Raw genomic sequence first — 17,376 nt, forward strand, 5'->3', positions numbered from 1 at the left:
AAGCCTAAGGGGGTTAAGTCTTTGTTATCTTCGAGGCTGCCAACTTTCTCAGACCACACCAGGCTAATTAACATCACACAGAACTCCCAGATTTTTGTGAGACCTCTGAAACTCTCTTCCCCAGAGGAACTCATCTCAGGACCTCACTATCTTTTCTTGTCTGACAAAGTCAAATCACCTGATAGCCTTCCAGTTAGAGGACACGGACTCATCTGTTCAATTAGACTTTCCTTGAGTTCACCTGGCAAGCCCGAGCAGGTTGATTATTTACAATTCCTTTTCATCACCATGAGAAGCCTAACTTGTTGACCATAAGGATCAACTAAAATTTCAACTTACTGAAACTCAACTCACAACAGCATTCAATCAACTAGAATGCTTGGTTGCACTCCGCTTTTGAAAGGAAAAGGAAACTCACAAAAACAAAATCTTGATGTGAATTTTTTTTTTCAAAAAGGCAGTAGCAGATGCCTGTGGTCAGGTTCATTCCAGTCTTCAACATCTACATTTTTAACCAGTGAATAAAGAAATATTCAGTGTCTACAGTACCAAGTTAGGCAACTGGGATACAGTAGGGCAAACATGACCGAATCCCTGCCTTCAAGGAGCTCACATTCTGTTGGAAGGAGAGAAACGGTAAGCATGTAAACAAATGGATGCATAAAATAATTTCAGGAACCAATAAGTGCTCTATGTATTATGATAGAAAATGACTTAGGACTGTTTTAAGTGGGAGCTTGGGAAGGAGGGGTTCAGGGAAAGTCTCTTTAAGGAGGTAATATTTAATTAAAGACCTGAATAAGAGTTAGCCATGTGAAAATATGGTGGAAGAGTATTCTAAACAGAAGGAATAAGAAGTGCAAAGGTCCTGGGGCAGGAACAATCCTGGCATGTTTAAGGGACAGGAAGACAACCTGGGTGACTAAAGATTGGAATTACATGCTAGAGTTATAGTGATGGAGATTGCGTAAAGTGGTCAGGTTTAGGATATATTTTGGAGAGAGAGTCACAGAATTTGCTGATGAATTAGATAACATTTGTGAGCAAAGTGGAAGGGCTCAGAATTTTGGCCTTCCTTTTCAGTGGTCACTAATGAAATCTGTAAGTCCTACATTCGTTTAATGATCCAAGGATACTTGTAGTAACTGTAAACTGCAAACTATAGTAACAAAGTAAACTGTAATAACAAGGGCTGAAAAGGTACACTTACACTAGGGCTGGTTAGGGAATTTTTCCAAGTAAGAAAATAAGAAGTCTTAAGGTTAATCATCAAAAAAATTTTAGATGTCCAGAAGCCCCTAATGATTCATGCCTTTACTGTGTCTTATTGTGGTCTTCTTAGAAGATGGTTTTATGGTAGGGGTATATTTTCACAGATGACTAACTCCACTTCGCAAAAACATAACTTTCTTTATATTCCTGTTACTGGTACCTCATTTTTGCCACATGGCAGAAAAGATACACCCAGATAAATTCAGGCAAATTTAGTGATTTCCTAGTCATTTCAGGATTTTTCACTCCCTCTTCATGGGATAATATCCAAGTTCCAGAGACTTTACATGATAAGAGTTAGCCATGTGAAAATGTATCATGGCATCAGGGGCAGCCATCTAACCCCAGATCATCAGGATCATTTCCAGGCATCCATTGAGCTGTACCACCCAGTTTGGATGTCAAGCAGTCTTTCCCCTCCACACTGACATTTGCTGCATCATCCCCTCTTCCAGGCCACAAGACCTCTGCAGACCAACTAACCCTGCACTTATTTCAGCTCGCGATCTCTCTCTCTCTTTCTCTCTCTCTCTCTCCCTCTCTCTCCCCCTCCTTCCCACCCCCCCTCCTCTCTCTCTCCCCACCCCTGCTTGCACTGTTATAGGGCTATTGGAATAGTCTCCTTCTCTCCTTCCACCAGTCTACGACAGCGCCTTCCTCCTAGAGATCTCATAGATCTCATGTAACCATTGCTATTCTACGACACCAGCACCAAGCTAGACATGGGCTGTTCTCTTCAATTTATCATCCCTATGCTACACCCTGGGAAGTAAGGCCTCGTTACTTCTGCCCTGGGAGTCCCATCCTCCCTCCCCCTTTTGGAGAGCTGGGGTGGGGGGTGGGGGGGGGAAGGGCACAGAGACCTTTCTCAGATCCATATAGCCCAGTCTGACTTCTCTTGTACTCCTCTCTGCCTCGGCTCTTATCTGGCCTCCTAGGGTAGTTAGTCTGGCTCTTTATCCATCTGCTTTCTTTCTTTTTTTTTTTTTAACATCTTTATTGGAGTATAATTGCTTTACAATGGTGTGTTAGTTTCTGCTGTATAACAAAGTGAATCAGTTATACATATACACATATCCCCATATCCTACGTTTGGTAGTGTATCTATGTCCATGCCACTCTCTCACTTTGTCACAGCTTACCCTTCCCCCTCCCCATATCCTCAAGGCCATGCTCTAGTAGGTCTGTGTTTTATTCCCGTCCTACCCCTAGTCTCTTCCTGACATTTTTTTTCTTAGATTCCATATATATGTGTTAGCATACAGTATTTGTTTTTTATTTGCTTTCCAATTTATTGAGTATGGCATAAACTTCATATTTCCCTCTAAAGGGAATTAGAATTTGGAAACTCAAAAACCTTTCTTTATCAGAAAGCTTGGTTCTTACTAATTTAAAACTTGGCTTTCAAGGTAGTGTTGTCTCTGCTATGATTTTTTAAAACAGTTTAATTAAGATTCAATTCACCCATTTAAAATGTACCGTTCAATGAGTTTTGGTATATTACATTATTAATGTTTAAAAACTATAATAAAATATATATAACATAAAATTTGCCATTTTAACCATTTTTAAGCATGCAATTCAGTGGCACTGATTACATTTACAACGTTGTGCAACCATCCCCACTGTCTATTTCCAAAACATTTTCATCACCTCAAACAGAAACTCTGTAACCTTTAGTCAATAACTTCCCATTCCCCTACAACTTCCCATTCCCCCACTCCCTCTTCCCTGGGATAATATCCAAGTTCCAGAGACTTTACATGATAAGAGTTAGCCATGTGAAAATGTATCATGGCATCAGGGGCAGCCATCTAACCCCAGATCATCAGGATCATTTCCAGGCATCCATTGAGCTGTACCACCCAGTTTGGATGTCAGGTAGTCTTTCCCCTCCACACTGACATTTGCTGCATCATCCCCTCTAGGGTAATCATGAAGATAATCATATTAAAGCCCCTTTACACAAAATTTCGAAGTTTGATTTCAAAATATTTGTAACGTGTCCCTTTCCTCCAGTCACACACACACACACACACACACACACACACACACACACACGTGCAGGTGCACACATGCACCCGCCCCACAACTTGGGTAATTGTGATTAGCAAATAATTAAAGTTTATTATATATGAAAGTACCAGGGAGTAAACTGGCCAGATCCTGAAGAACACTTTTGCTTTATTTTCTTGGCCTGGGGTTTCAGCCAATTGTACAAACAAGAAGGTTGAGAATAGCATGGTCAATGATTGAGGAGAAATATCAATAAATTCAAGGAGGCTTGGATAAATTCATGCAAAATGGATCCATAGAAAGTTGTTAAAGGTAAGGGACACCTCCAGATTTTTAGAGTTGACATCAAGAGGACAAACATGGCTTCTCATAGTTCTCTACTGGTCTTGTCTTAAAACATTTCTATCTGGAATTGCCCAAAGAGCTGACCTAGGGAGACTGGTCTGCAATTTTTTACAAGATTGTTTCCCCCATCACAAGAATTGAGACTATTTAGCCTGAAGAAAATATGCAGGCGTGGAATATATGAGGATTATCTTCAAATATTTGAAGAGTAGAAACTTTGAAGATAGATTGTACTTCTTCTGTGGGGCCCTAAGGGATAGAACCAAAATCAAAGAGTGGCTATTACAGGGATAGAGATTTTAGCTCATTGTAAAAAGAACATTCTAATAAAGGAATACAAAAACAGATTGGGCTGCCTCCATATATAGTGAACTGTTCATCTTTGAAGGGCTATAGGCCAGGAATAGGCAAATGGCCACTTGTCAGAGATGTTCAGTAGGGGACTCAATAATCTGATGAATGACTACACTAGACCAGTGTCTTCCACCACTGGTTGCATAGAAAATCATTTGGGGAGCTATTTTAAAACACAGATTATTGGTTCTCACACCTCCCCCTCCAAGATGCTTATTCCATAGGTTCCATTAACGTGCATTTTTAAATGAGCACCCCCAAGTGATTGCAACACAAATGACTAAGAGCCACTCTTTGAAGAACATTTGACAATACAACGTATCAGGGGATTTCTGCTTTGACGATTTGGATTTGCTTTTTTTTTTTTTTTCTATTAATCCTATGTGAAAGATGCAGGGAAGAGGCTAGAGGCTGGGCCTGTGGGACAGAGGGAAGTCTGAACAGAAGTATCTTGGGAGTGGTCACAGCTGATGGCTGAGTTGTAGCCTCCTCCTCTGAGTGTTCCTGTTGGGGTGGGAGAGAAAGGAAAAACCTTCCTCTGATCAACAGGGACCAATGGGAGATGACCGTTTCGGGGGCTGGAATCTGAGGTTGAGCTGGCACTGAGAATTGAGGGTGCCCCAAGTGCAGGGAAGCTCAAGTAGTGGTATCGGGCTGGAGACTAGGGTCAATAAAAGTCCAAGAAAACTAAAAGCGGTACACGCTGCTATATTTAAAATAAAATGCCTTTCCATGAAAAAAAAGAAGAAGAAAATTAAAAGTGAGAGTGAAATGAGACTGCAGGGGAATAATACCCAGCAGCCTTGAAGTGTTTACAGTTTTGACCTAATTTTTTTTCCTATGATCCATACGACACCATTCCTTTTCCATTGCTCAGCTACAGGATGGGGCCTGGGTGGCCAGGACTGTTGGGTTAATGTCTTTAGGGGCCTTTCAGCAAGCCGCACGATTCAAACTTCCCATCCTATAGGACTGGAGGTGGCCAGGTCCAAGTGTTGGTTATCAGTGGAGATTTCCAATCAGGATGTCCTAGGTTGTTGTTAAGAAGAATTTCTTAGGAAAAAAATGGGACGGAAGCGCTAGACTAGGAGCTGGAAACTCCTACCCTTTAGAGAGAAGCTCTCTCCTAATTTCCTTTAACTGCCCTTGCCTCCCTTTCTCTTTCCTTCTTTTACTTGCTGGGTCTTGGGTGGTCAGGGCTGCTGCATTAATGCTTTTACAGAGGCTTCAGAGAACCTCTTGCCTCAAATGTCCCTACCTGGAAGAATTTAGGTGAACACCCCTAGGTGCTAGTCAGCATGGAAAAACAAAGGCAATAGAAGCTGGAAAGAAGTAAGGGCACAAAAAAATTCATAAGGAGAAAGAAAACCATAGGACGGAAGGCAGAGATTGCTCAGGAGCTTGAAATCTGCCAACGTGACAGAAGCTGTCCTACCAGCCCTTCTTCTAACTTTCCCCCATTTGACCTGCAGGGTCTCAGGTGGCCAGGACTGCGGTTTCAGTGTTTTTACAGAGGCTTCCAGGAATCCCAAGCTTCAAAATTCCCCAGTCTAGAGGACAGTAGGTAGACATACAGAAGAGCTGGGCTTCACATGGGGAAGTTCAAATATTAAAATATGGCTGGTATTTACAATAGCCAAGACGTGGAAACAACCTACGTGTCCACCTACAGATGAATGGATAAGGAAGATGTGGTACAGACATACAATGCAATACTACTTAGCTAATAAAAAAGAACAGAATGATGCCATTTGCAACAACATGGATGGACCTAGAGATATCATACTAAGTGAAGTCAGCCAGACAGAGGAACGACAAATATTATATCACTTATATGTGGAATCTAAAGAAATAATACAAAAGAACTTATTTACAAAACAGAGAGAGACCCAAAGACATAGAAAAACATATGGTTACCAAAGGGGAAAGGGGGGGAGGGATAAATTAGGAGTTTGGGATTAACACATACACACTACCATATATAAAATATATAACCAACAAGGACCTACTGTATAGCACAGGGAACTATACTCAATATTTTGTAATAACTTATAAGGGAAAAGAATCTGAAAAAGACTATTATATATGTAACGAATATTATATATATAGATATCTATATATCTATATATAACTGAATCACTGTACTGTGCACCTGAAACTAACATAACACTGTAAATCAAGTATATTTCAAGTGTGTATATATCTATATCTATATATATATATACATATACGTATAGTTGGAAGCTATGGGCAAGAGAAATGTCCTTTTAAAATGAGAAGGGACAGAATGAGAAATTACAACAAGAGCTTTGAGCTCTTGGACACTAGCCAAAGCTCTCTCCTACTGTAACATTACCCCTCGCTTCCCTCCCTCTTGGTCCTTTTCCATGCCTTTTATTATGAGGCAGCTGTAGTGTGTTACTGCTCTTCAGAGGCTTCAGGAAGCCTCATGGCTCAAAGGTCCCAACTTAGCTGGGTAGACATGAACCCGGCCACCAGGAACGGCTCAAAATGAAGAGGACATAAATGCTATCAGGAAGGGGAATGTATTCTAAAATTGGTACAGAGGGAAAAGACAAACCATGGGTCAGGAAAATCCTGCCCTGCAGCCGGAAGCACTTTTCTCATGTACCACTCCCTATTCCTTACCCTGTATCCCTTTCCCCATTTTACCTGCTGGGACTGGGCTTTGGGCAACCAATGTAATTGCATTCATTTCTTACGGAGGCATTAGGGAGACCGGGGGTTCAACCTTCCCCACGTAGGAAACTCGTTGAGTGGCCAGCCCCCAGTACCCGGATGGCAGGGTGCCGCCTCCTGAGAGTAAGTGGAGGTGTTTGGTGAGGGGAATTTGAGCCGGACCCATCCTTTTAGTATATCTACCAAGGAGGGTTAGTGAGAGCTTATCTTTCTAGAAAAGAGTGGTATAGTAAACATTTATAACCAGACTGAGACGCTGGCTCCTTAGCCCTTAAAGAAAGAAGTGAGATGGCTGTGATCTTTCCTCCCTCTCTCCTTTTGTTAATTCTACAATGCCATTGCCATTTTTACATGCTATGGGTATTAGGTAAACAGAAGTGTGATGCACCAGGGTGGTAGTGGGAACATTCCGATTCCCAAGCAGGAGAGAAATGCTTTCCAGCCCCGAGGCCAGATTGCTCAGCCTTCATCCACAGCATCGGTTACAGAGGCAGTTGATCAAGTGCAAGCTGTGGGCATTGATTAGACTCACACAGGGTTAAGCTGGTGTGGGGAACCGTTAACAAGGTAGGTAGAGTTTTCCCAACACAAATATTTGCAATGCTAACAAATACTTAAGAGGAACCATTCCTTCTTTCTAACCTCCTCTGGGGTGCCATCATCTCCCAAATAGAAATGTGGATCCCGATTGCTACAGAAAAGAGAACCCTTGCTGAAGAGCAATTTCTCTCTTTTATGAAGACCAGATCAGTTTTGGTAAGGCTAGTGTCTGATCTTTTTCCACTCTGTTGCACTAGGACCCTTGCTGTTACCATGGATACCTCTTCCAGTGGCACTGATGGGATGCAGCATATTATGCCTTATATCAGGACTTCCCACCTTGAACCACTTTGGACTGGCTTTTTTGTCTTCCCAGGCAATTACTGGGCTTGCCCTTCTGCCAGTCCAGAGATTAACAAGGACTAGTTAAAACCATTTGTTATCTTTAAGGCTTCCCTTTTATTCCAAAACCTTTGGATACAAGACACAGCTGGACCCTACCTTAGGTAATCCATATACCAGAAAATTCACAACTGATAAAAGCAATAAATAGTAATTCCTCACATCAGAAACATATTCTTTCCTGGAAAACAGAGATCCCCCTAGTGCCTTTTGGTGTTTACAGATCATTAACTGCTTGTCAGAGAAACCTAAGAGGAAGGCTTTCAGAAATAAACATAAAACAGCCCATGCATCGATAGAGAAATAAAAGTTGATTTTCAAAAATGAATCTAATTCATGGCACAGATTTTTTCTAGGAATTTATCTGCTGCATGATGGAAGGCATGCTCTTAACGTAGGCAAAGGGGCACAAACCGGGGGAAGGAAAGTTCAAAGGCATTGGAAAACTTACTTATTGAGGTTGAGCCAATCTACGTAGGTATAGTTACAGCATTCCAGAAGCCTGGTAGCTAGTCTTGGAGTCTCCCTTACAAACATCAGTCATTTTTCAATAACGTGAGTCCATGTCTTCCTAACGCTGTACTATATATTCAGCATGTCCCATGTTGCCAGCGCAGAAATGATGAGAAACTTTAAAAGTTCTGCAGTCCCTGATTTTGTGTTTAAATTTGTAAGCTTAATGTTGCATTAATGGCCTATTTTGCATATCCACTTGATTGTACCATCTTAAAGATTCATTTAAACCTGGGGAGGACAGCATGACTCCTACCTGCTTCTCATTAATAACATACTCTTCAGTGAGTGAATAATGAATGACCTGGATGGAAATCAGTAGAAATGCAGATTGCCATTAGGTGGAGAAGAGGGAGGAAATCTACTTTGTCTACCACACCGACAAGCAATTTCAAGGCAGAAGGTAAAGAAAGCAGGCCTTAAAAAGAGATGACTGTCTAGGAGGGTTCTTAATTAAATATTGCCTTGTCTTTACATGTAGGACTGTGACAGAAAAGTCCTTCTGATGGAAATTAAAATTTGCAAATGACTTTTAAAATCTTGGGTTAATAGAAACAAGCCATTTAATTATGAAGAAGAAAACCAGATAACTCTTAGCCACAGATTAGCCTTAAGAACTCTGAAAAAACATATGGATCTGCATAAGCATTCTTAATTTGTTGTGTTAACTGCTGTTTGTAGCACCCTGGTGAGGATGGAGGTCCGGGAGGTACTGGGTAGTAAGCAGTCCAGCTGACAAAGGTCTGCCATTGGCTGATCAGAGTTGGAATAGAAGGCAAGCTGGAGAGTCTTCAAGGAATATACATAACTTCTTTCTAACTGAAAATATTTTTTCTTCTTTTTTTAAATTGAAGTATAGTTGATTTAGAATATTATGTTAGTCCCAGGTGTACAACATAGTGATTCAGTATTTTTACAGATTGTACTCCATTAAAAGTTATTACAAGATAATGGCTATGTTTCCCTGTGCCGTACAATATATCCTTGTTGCTTATCTACTTTATACATAGTAGTTTATTCCCCTTAATCCCATGACCCCATCTTGCCCATCCCCCCTTCCCTCTCCCCACTGGTAAACACTAGTTTGTTCTCTATATCTGTGAGTCTCTGTTTTATATATACATTCATTTGTATTAGTTTTTAGATCCCACCTATAAGTGATAGCATATGGTATTTGTCTTTCACGTTCTGACTTACTTCGCTTAGTATGACAATCTCTAGGTTCATCTGTGTTGCTGCAAATGGCATTATTCCATTCTTTTTCATGGCTGAGTAGTACTCCATTGTATATATAATATATACTACATCTTCTTTATCCATTCATCTGTTGATGGACAGTTGGGCTGCTTCCATGTCTTGGCTATTGTAAATAGTGCTGCTAGGAAGATTTGGGGTGCGTGTATCTTTTTGAATTAGTGTTTTCATTTTTAAGGAAATACATAATTTTTTAAAAGTATTATTGGCCTATTGACTTCTCTGAAATAGCAACAAATAATAACAGTCTTGCTTGAGATATAGAAGCCTGTTTTTAAGTTACTGTATTTCTTTGGTAATAAGGTCCTGGGAACTTAAGAGAAATGAATTTCAAACTAACGATCGTTAATAAATTATCCCACAGGCCACAGATTTCACGGCTTCTAGAAAATACATGAAATTTGGAAATGCAAACTAGGCTTTCCATTTCCCTTTACTCTTCTAAATCCTTTAGGATTCAACATGGCTTCCTTCTGCAATTTGACTATTGACCTTTACTGAATAGAAGTTCAAGTCTATCAGAAATTCAAGTGAGAAAGAAGACTATCAGAAATTCAAGTCAATTGAAATAATTGTCAGATTAAGTTTACTTTAGAGAGTTTTCTCATTTCGGTTTTGTTTCTGTTCAACAGTCGCAGTAAATACACAGGCCTGAAAATAAAACAACCTAGTTTTACGGATGATTTTTTTAAAAACAACAACCTTGCTGCAGCTCATGATTCTGTTTCCTTTTTTAAAAAATTTCTAAGGGAGTTTGATTTACAGATAAGCAATTTGGCAGCACTGGTTTCAGTGTAGGGCTTTTAGTATACCTCGGTTCAAGCCCCTGGTCACTGTATGACAGTGACCAAGCTGAATGACTGTAACTTTCAACCTAATTCCCCCAGTCTTAACTCTGTACCAAATGCTGGTCCCATCCTTCCTTTGGTGACTCAGAAAAGGCAAATTTGTATCTGTGACCTTAATGTTACTATAACACAGTTTGAAAATGCTAGGCAGAGGCATTTGGAGTGAGTACTTAACAAAGTTATTTGGAATTTTTAGAGGAAAGCATCTCTGGAGATTCTAGCTCTTTCAATTTTGATTATATTCCATCTTTCTACCCATCTATCAGAGCTGACACAGGGAAGTACTATTTTTTCAAAAACCAGGGGAAATTGTGAACGTTGTCACTTGCCTGCCCACTGCTGTTGTAATTCTTCCCTTGGAAAGGGGAATCAGAGAGTGGGAGTCCAAACAACCTAATGTAGCAACTCACAGAGCCAGGAAGAGAAAAATCAGGCTGGGTGGAAATTTAGGGAGCATACGCTATTTTTTTTTGCACAAATATTTCCTTGGATAATGATCTTCTCTTTTAAAGAAAAGCATGGTTCTCAGACAGCAATAAAAAGAATATTCTTTCATGGTGTACCTAGAGCCAGGAGTTCATTTATTTTCAATTTTGCACAAAGAGGATAAACTTAAAGGAAACAGTTCCTATGTACGCCCAAGGGATTTTTGCCCACGCGAATAATACAGCTTACCTTTTTTCTAGAGAGGCCTTCCATAAACACAGGCTGGGTAAACTATCCCAGAGTTACAGATTAGCCCTGAATAAGGCAGGAGTTATTCCCCCTCCTCCCCTGCACCCTGACCAAGGCTATAGCCAACCCCTCCAACTGGTGCAGGCAGAACTTCCATTTCATGCAGCCATCACTTCAATCATCAGGGAAAATAAGAAAAATATTGTGAAGCAGGCAAAATAGTTCTTGGTGCCCCTGCGCTGCCTTTTGGTACCTCTCTGCCTTCTCCTTTACTTAAGCTATAGACCTGCACTCTACAATATGGTGCCTACCACCCACATGTGACTATTTAAAGTAATTAAAATTAAATTTAGAATTCTGTTGCTTGGTGACACTAGCCATATTCCAAGTGTTCAACAGACATGTGTGGCTAGAAGCTACCATATTGGAAGGCACATAGAATATTTCAGAACGTGCTATTGGACAGGGTTTCTGACTGTTAGTTCCCTTTGCTTCTTGAGCATAAGGACCATGTCTTCCAATATCTTCATCCCCTACAGCAGTCTTCCACAGTGCCTGATACAACTACTGAATGCGGGAGAAACTTTACTAAGTTTCTAACCTAACTTTCTTAACTAAGTAACTCAGTGCTTACTATGTTGTCAAGAGCTATGCTCAATTCATTATAAGCAATCTCTCATTTCATCATTGCAAGAACACTATGAGGTGGGTCCTATTACCATCCTCATTTTCCAGATGAGGAAACTGAGACTCAATGAGGTTAAATTATTTGCCCAAAGTCGCACAGGTAATAGGAACCAAAGCCAGGTCTTTATAACTTCAGAACCTATGCTCTTAACCACTGCTCTGTGCACCTAAAGAAAACAAGTCGCTGAAAATTTCACTATAGACAAGCGAGCCTCTTGCAGAACAAGTGGTGCCTGGGTGGCTTCTCCACAGCCCTCATGCTGACCAAAGCAGAATAAAGACAGGTTGGGATCAAGGCCTGAGCATGAAGAATACGGGTGTAAAGTATGTTGATTTGTGTTTGAGTGTGCGTATCAAATTAAGTGGCTATCTGACTACTTCTCTAAATTAGGTAACAGTAGGGGCTTCCCTGGTGGCGCAGTGGTTGAGAGTCCGCCTGCCGATGCACGGGACACGGGTTTGTGCCCCGGTCCGGGATGATCCCACGTGCCGCGGAGCGGCTGGGCCCGTGAGCCATGGCCGCTGGGCCTGTGCGTCTGGAGCCTGTGCTCCGCAACGGGAGAGGCCACAACAGTGGGAGGCCCGCGTACCGCAAAAATTTAAAAAAAAAAAAGTGAAGGGCGTGTCTTGGGAGAGGTCATGTGACTTGCCCGGGAAGTCCTATTAAAAAAAAAAATTAGGTAACAGTAAATTAGTAGTTTTATCTGCCATTTTGCATATGGGAACCATTGCCTTGGTCCCCAGTGGTGAAGGTCAGTGAAACCTAATCATTTTGTGAAGTCACCTCCACATGCCGCACTTACCAGAAGGTTCTATACCTTGCGTTTCTATATCACAGAGCTTGTGCCAGGACATGCAAATGCCAGAAAATCCATTTTCCTGCAGCTTTCACAGTCAGTGTGTTTGCCAGACAAAACCCCAGCCAGCCACGTTTTTTATTCAGCATAGCGCCTTTAGAAATAATACTTACCGGAAGACTCCTTGCATATCAAGAAGGAAAAGACTTAAATCTTAAACCCAACTGTTCAAAAATTGAGAGCCACAGGGGAGGGTGAAATGTGATTATATTGAAATTGAGCATTTTAGTAGCCCCATTTGGCCTTAAAAGGTATTCTCTGCTAAATACCTAGTGAATTAGCTTTGATTCTAGTCCGTGCCTCAGGGTAACACCTAATCTTGCCTGCCCTCCCCAAGAACTATCTTGATTCGCCTTCCCTCCAGGAGTCCTTTGGCACAAATTCTCTAACAAACCAAGTCCTATAAATGTGGTGGTAATGGGGTGTGTGACCCTTCCATTCGCCATGATAGCATAATCTAATTTATTGAGGATTTACTACATGCCAGGAACTGTGATGAGTGCTTTAGATAAATCATCTCATTTAATATTCTATCCCCATTTCAGAGATACTTATTAGAGTCTTAGAGAAATTTAAGTGATTTGTCTAAGTCAAATAAGGCATGATCTCTAGTGGTAGGATTTAGGGCCTTGTGACAGGCTAGTGGAGTATTATATAGTTGCCTTTTACCTCATAGCATATTGCACAGGTTTCAAAGTTGAGCCAAAGAAGATTAAGGCTATATAAAATCATGTCAAAATGACAGGTCAAAGAAGTAAACCTCAATCAATTCACGGGCATTTTGGTTCATGTCGTCCAAGCAATTTCTCCACTGGAAGGCAGTATGGAGTAGTAGAAAAATCATAGGCTTTGGAAGCCAACATACCTAGATTTGAGTACTAATTCTGCCACTTCGCATCTTTGCAACCTTGGAATTGCCACTTTACTTCTCTGAGGTGTGAAACGGGGTGGGAGGGAGACCAATGAGGGCAATGTAATGAAGAATATAGACTTTGGTGTCAAATGATCTGGGTTTAAATCTCAGCTACTCCAGTTAATATTTTCAGATAATTTATTCATCCAGTTAATATTTATCGAGTATATTCTATGTGACAGCCCCTGCACTCACTGCAGTGGATGAGACCAAAAACAAGAAATATGTAAATAACAGGTTTCAGGTGGTGTTAAGTAAAATGGAAAAAAAAAAAACAAGTAGGTAAGAAGACAGATTGTTGGGAGTGCTATTTCATCTCAGCTGATGGAGGAAGACCTCCCTGCTGAAGTGACATTTGACCTGAATGAAGTGAGGGAGCCAGCTACACAAATATGAGGTGGAGTAGGGGTGGGGAGAAGTGCATTCAAGACGTTACAGCATGAGCAAAGGTCCTGACACGGGAACGTGCTTGGTAGGTTTGACGCTAAAGGCCCATGTGGCAGGAGTGAAGTGAGAGAGGGAAACAGTGGAAAGAGATGACAGCAGCAAAGACAACCCAGAGCCCGTTGTGATGGGTTTCTAAACCCTGGTAAGGACTTTGGATTTTATTCTATGTTTGATAGGAAGTCATTCTGAGGGCTTTGAGCAGAGGATGACATGATCCGATTTATGTGCAAAAGGATGCCGCAGACTGCTGGTGAGGGTGAAAGTTGAGGAGCAGGGAGACCACTTAAGAAATGAGTGCACGACCTCAAGCGAAAAGTGACTGGCTCGGACTAAGATGAAGGTGGTAAGAAGAGGTTGGATTTTTGAATATATTTTGAAGATTGCACTGACAGGCTGTGGAATGTGCGACCAAAGAGAAAAGTCAGGGATGACTGCAAAGATTTTGGCCTGCACAACTGGAAGAATCGTATAGTAGCGCCATTTTCTGTGATGGAGAACCCTGGAGGCGTAGCGAGCGGGGGTGGGGAAGAAACAAGAGCTGTATTTTGGCCACGCTAAGTTGGAGATGCCTATGAGATATCCAGGTGGGGATGTCAGGTAGACAGGTGGATAAATGAGCCTGGAGTTTAAAGAGGTCAGGGCTAGAAATTTTACCAGCTGTATCATCTGCAACCAGCAAATTAACCTCTATAAGCATCAGTTACCTCATCAATACAATGGGGATGATATTTGTTTCACAAGGTCATTTTAAGGATTCTCAGTAATGTATGTAAAGTGTGAAGCACTGTTCCTGTACATGTAAGTGCTTAATAAATGGTAGCCTTCTGTCAGTATTCATTGCAAATAACTGGCAGTTAGTTGTTGCTGTTGTAGAATCTTTGTTGATTGTTCTAAACCCAAGTTGAATGTTAGAATCACCTAGGAAGTTTTTTTTCAATGTAGGCCCCACATCACGCAATTAAATCAGAATCACAGGAGCAGTGATCAGTAGCTTCCCAGGTATGTATTACCTACAGATAGAGAACAGATGAGCTGGCTTTAAGAGAACTCTTCAGATTAGTTCCAGCTCACCTTTTGGGAAACTAACTCTTCCAAAAAACTACTAAGTGGAAAATTTGGGCTCTTCTTGATATCCCTGAGCAAAATTGCTTCTTTTTTTCCGTTGCTCTTTTTTTTAATTTTTTAAAATTTTTGGCTGTGTTGGCTCTTCAATGCATGCAGGCTTTCTCTAGTGGTGAGCGTGGGCTACTCTTCACTGAGGTGCACGGGCTTCTCATTGCGGTGGCTTCTCTTGTTGCAGAGCACGGGCTCTAGGTGCACGGGCTTCAGTAGTTGTGGTACGTGGGCTCAGCAGTTGTGGCACGTGGGCTCAGTAGTTGTGGCTCACGGGCTCTAGAGCGCAGGCTCAGCAGTTGTGGTTCACGGGCTTAGTTGCTCCGCGGCATGTGGGATCCTCCCAGACCAGGGCTCGAACCCGTGTCCCCTGCATTGGCAGGCGGACTCCCAACCACCGCACCATCAGGGAAGCCCTTTCCTGTTGCTTTTTTTCCCCTTAGTATGAAAATAATTCTTGTTCTAAGGACCTGGAAGAAACAGCCACTGTGGAAACTCAAAAGACTGCAATTCCAGGATAGATTTTTCTCCTTAATAGAAGAGAATTTGTTCCTCTCATTTTCTAGGCTCTGCATTGTCAGGTTTGCCCTCTGCATTACAATTAATTGATTCAAGAATAATAAGAGTATTGAACTTCTCTTTTTAATATCTTACTGATAGAAAATAAAAACGCAGTTGGAAAGTGAAGTCCAATTGGTCAAGGGTTATAGGCTCCGGATTGCTGAAGATGAAATTTCATTGACAGATAGATCTCCAGCAAGCTGAGGGAAATGGCCCTGCAGTGTTCGATAGTGATGGCAGCCCTAGAGCCAATCCATTGCTTGGGAGTCATGGAGTTTGAGACTTTGCTCTAATTAGTAGTGAAGGGGTGTAGCAGGCACACCTTCTCTGTAGCCACAGATTCTGCAATCTAAAGGTGAGGGTATGTAGTTAGCAAAGTCAGCTTTTCAACACGCATGCACACACCTCTCCCTGAACCACTGATATGTCCACCACTGAGGCTACCATTCCTTTAGCTGTGTTTTGCTTTTTGCTGAAATGCAAGTTCTGCTGCAAGGGGATCACACTTTTGATGGTTTTCCATCGTTTATTCCTCAGTGCAAATGTTACCAACCCTTTTCTGTGAGCAGGGGAGAGTAGGGGGAGGGCATCTTGTACCTGGTAAGGTAAATGGGGAAGAGGTGGTACTGCCCAGGTGGGGAAGTGACAAATGAAGTGTATCAGAAACAGTCAAAGTTAATTCAGCCTTGCTTGATAACAGCCCTAGTAGTACGTTTTTATAGATTTTCATTCTCAAAATAAAGAGAAAAAAATAATTTGTTGACTTCTTTTAAAAAGTGGGGATTTCATGTGGGTTAAGGGCAAGACATCCTGGTCTCCAATCTCACATTTCAGGGAGGTATTAATAGAAATATCATGCCCCTTGAAGCTATGCTAAAGTATAGGCACCATTTCAAACAGAATTTATGTGGCTATGGTCCAGCCCTAGCATACACTTTACAACCACTACCTAACCCACCTGGGAACAGTGTGCTGTTTGCGAGCACAGACTCTGGAGTCTGCGTGAGTGAGTTCCCAGCTCCTTCACCTACTAGCTGTATGGCCTTGGGCAAGTTACTTAATTTCTCTGTTTCTGCACTTTGAAATTGGGATAATAATATCATCTATTTCATGGAGCTGTCATGAGTATTACATGAGTTAACACATGTAAAACCCCTAAAACAGAGCCTAGAACAAAGTATGAACCCATAAAGCAAGGTTTCTCAACCGGGTAGCACTACTGATATTTGGAGCATTGTTGGTTGATCATTGATCATCGTTGGCTGTACGGGCGTCTTGTGCATTGCAGGATGTTTAACAGCATCACTAGCGTCTATCCGCTAGATACCAGTAACGCCTCCTCTTCTCAAGTCGTGACAATAAAAAAAAAAAATGTCTCAAGATGTTGCCAGATGCCTCCTGGGAGGCAAAATCATTGCTGATTGCGAGCCACAGGGGTAGAGGATACTGCGTCCCTTCCTATATTCCCTCAGAATAGAGCAATAGGACCTTAGAACCACTTTCCCCAAGAGTTTGTTGACCCTGGCTTTCAAAGTCATAGAGCCACTGATGCTACCTTCAACCCACTGGACTATTCTTAGCCTGACCTGACCAGAGAAGCAGAAGACGAATCAGAATAATAATCTGACTTTGCATGCCAGGGAGGGACACTAGGAAGGTGACCGGAAACTGATCTGGGTTGTCACCTGCACCTTTGGAAAGGAGGCATCTGAAATAGTATTCCTTGAGGTAGAAGGACACCTGTCCCCGGACTTTAGAGCACAGCATGAAAACGTCAGGCAAAGGTACTTGGGATGTGTACTTGACGTTTGCAAGCAAAACTCAAATGTCTAGGCAAAAGGTGACCTCGCCTGCACTGAAGTTATCTAAAAGCCCAGCC

At 41.7% G+C, this 17,376-nt stretch overlaps 1 protein-coding gene across 2 annotated transcripts in view; it reads left to right on the top strand.

Annotated features, from left to right (window-relative positions):
• The window catches only part of GRIA3 (glutamate ionotropic receptor AMPA type subunit 3), a 290,818-nt gene that overhangs the window by 244,991 nt on the left and 28,451 nt on the right, over positions 1-17,376 (top strand). The window lies entirely within an intron of this gene.

The sequence above is a fragment of the Physeter macrocephalus genome, chromosome 21, assembly GCF_002837175.3.
Source record: "Physeter macrocephalus isolate SW-GA chromosome 21, ASM283717v5, whole genome shotgun sequence".
NCBI lineage: Eukaryota > Metazoa > Chordata > Mammalia > Artiodactyla > Physeteridae > Physeter > Physeter macrocephalus.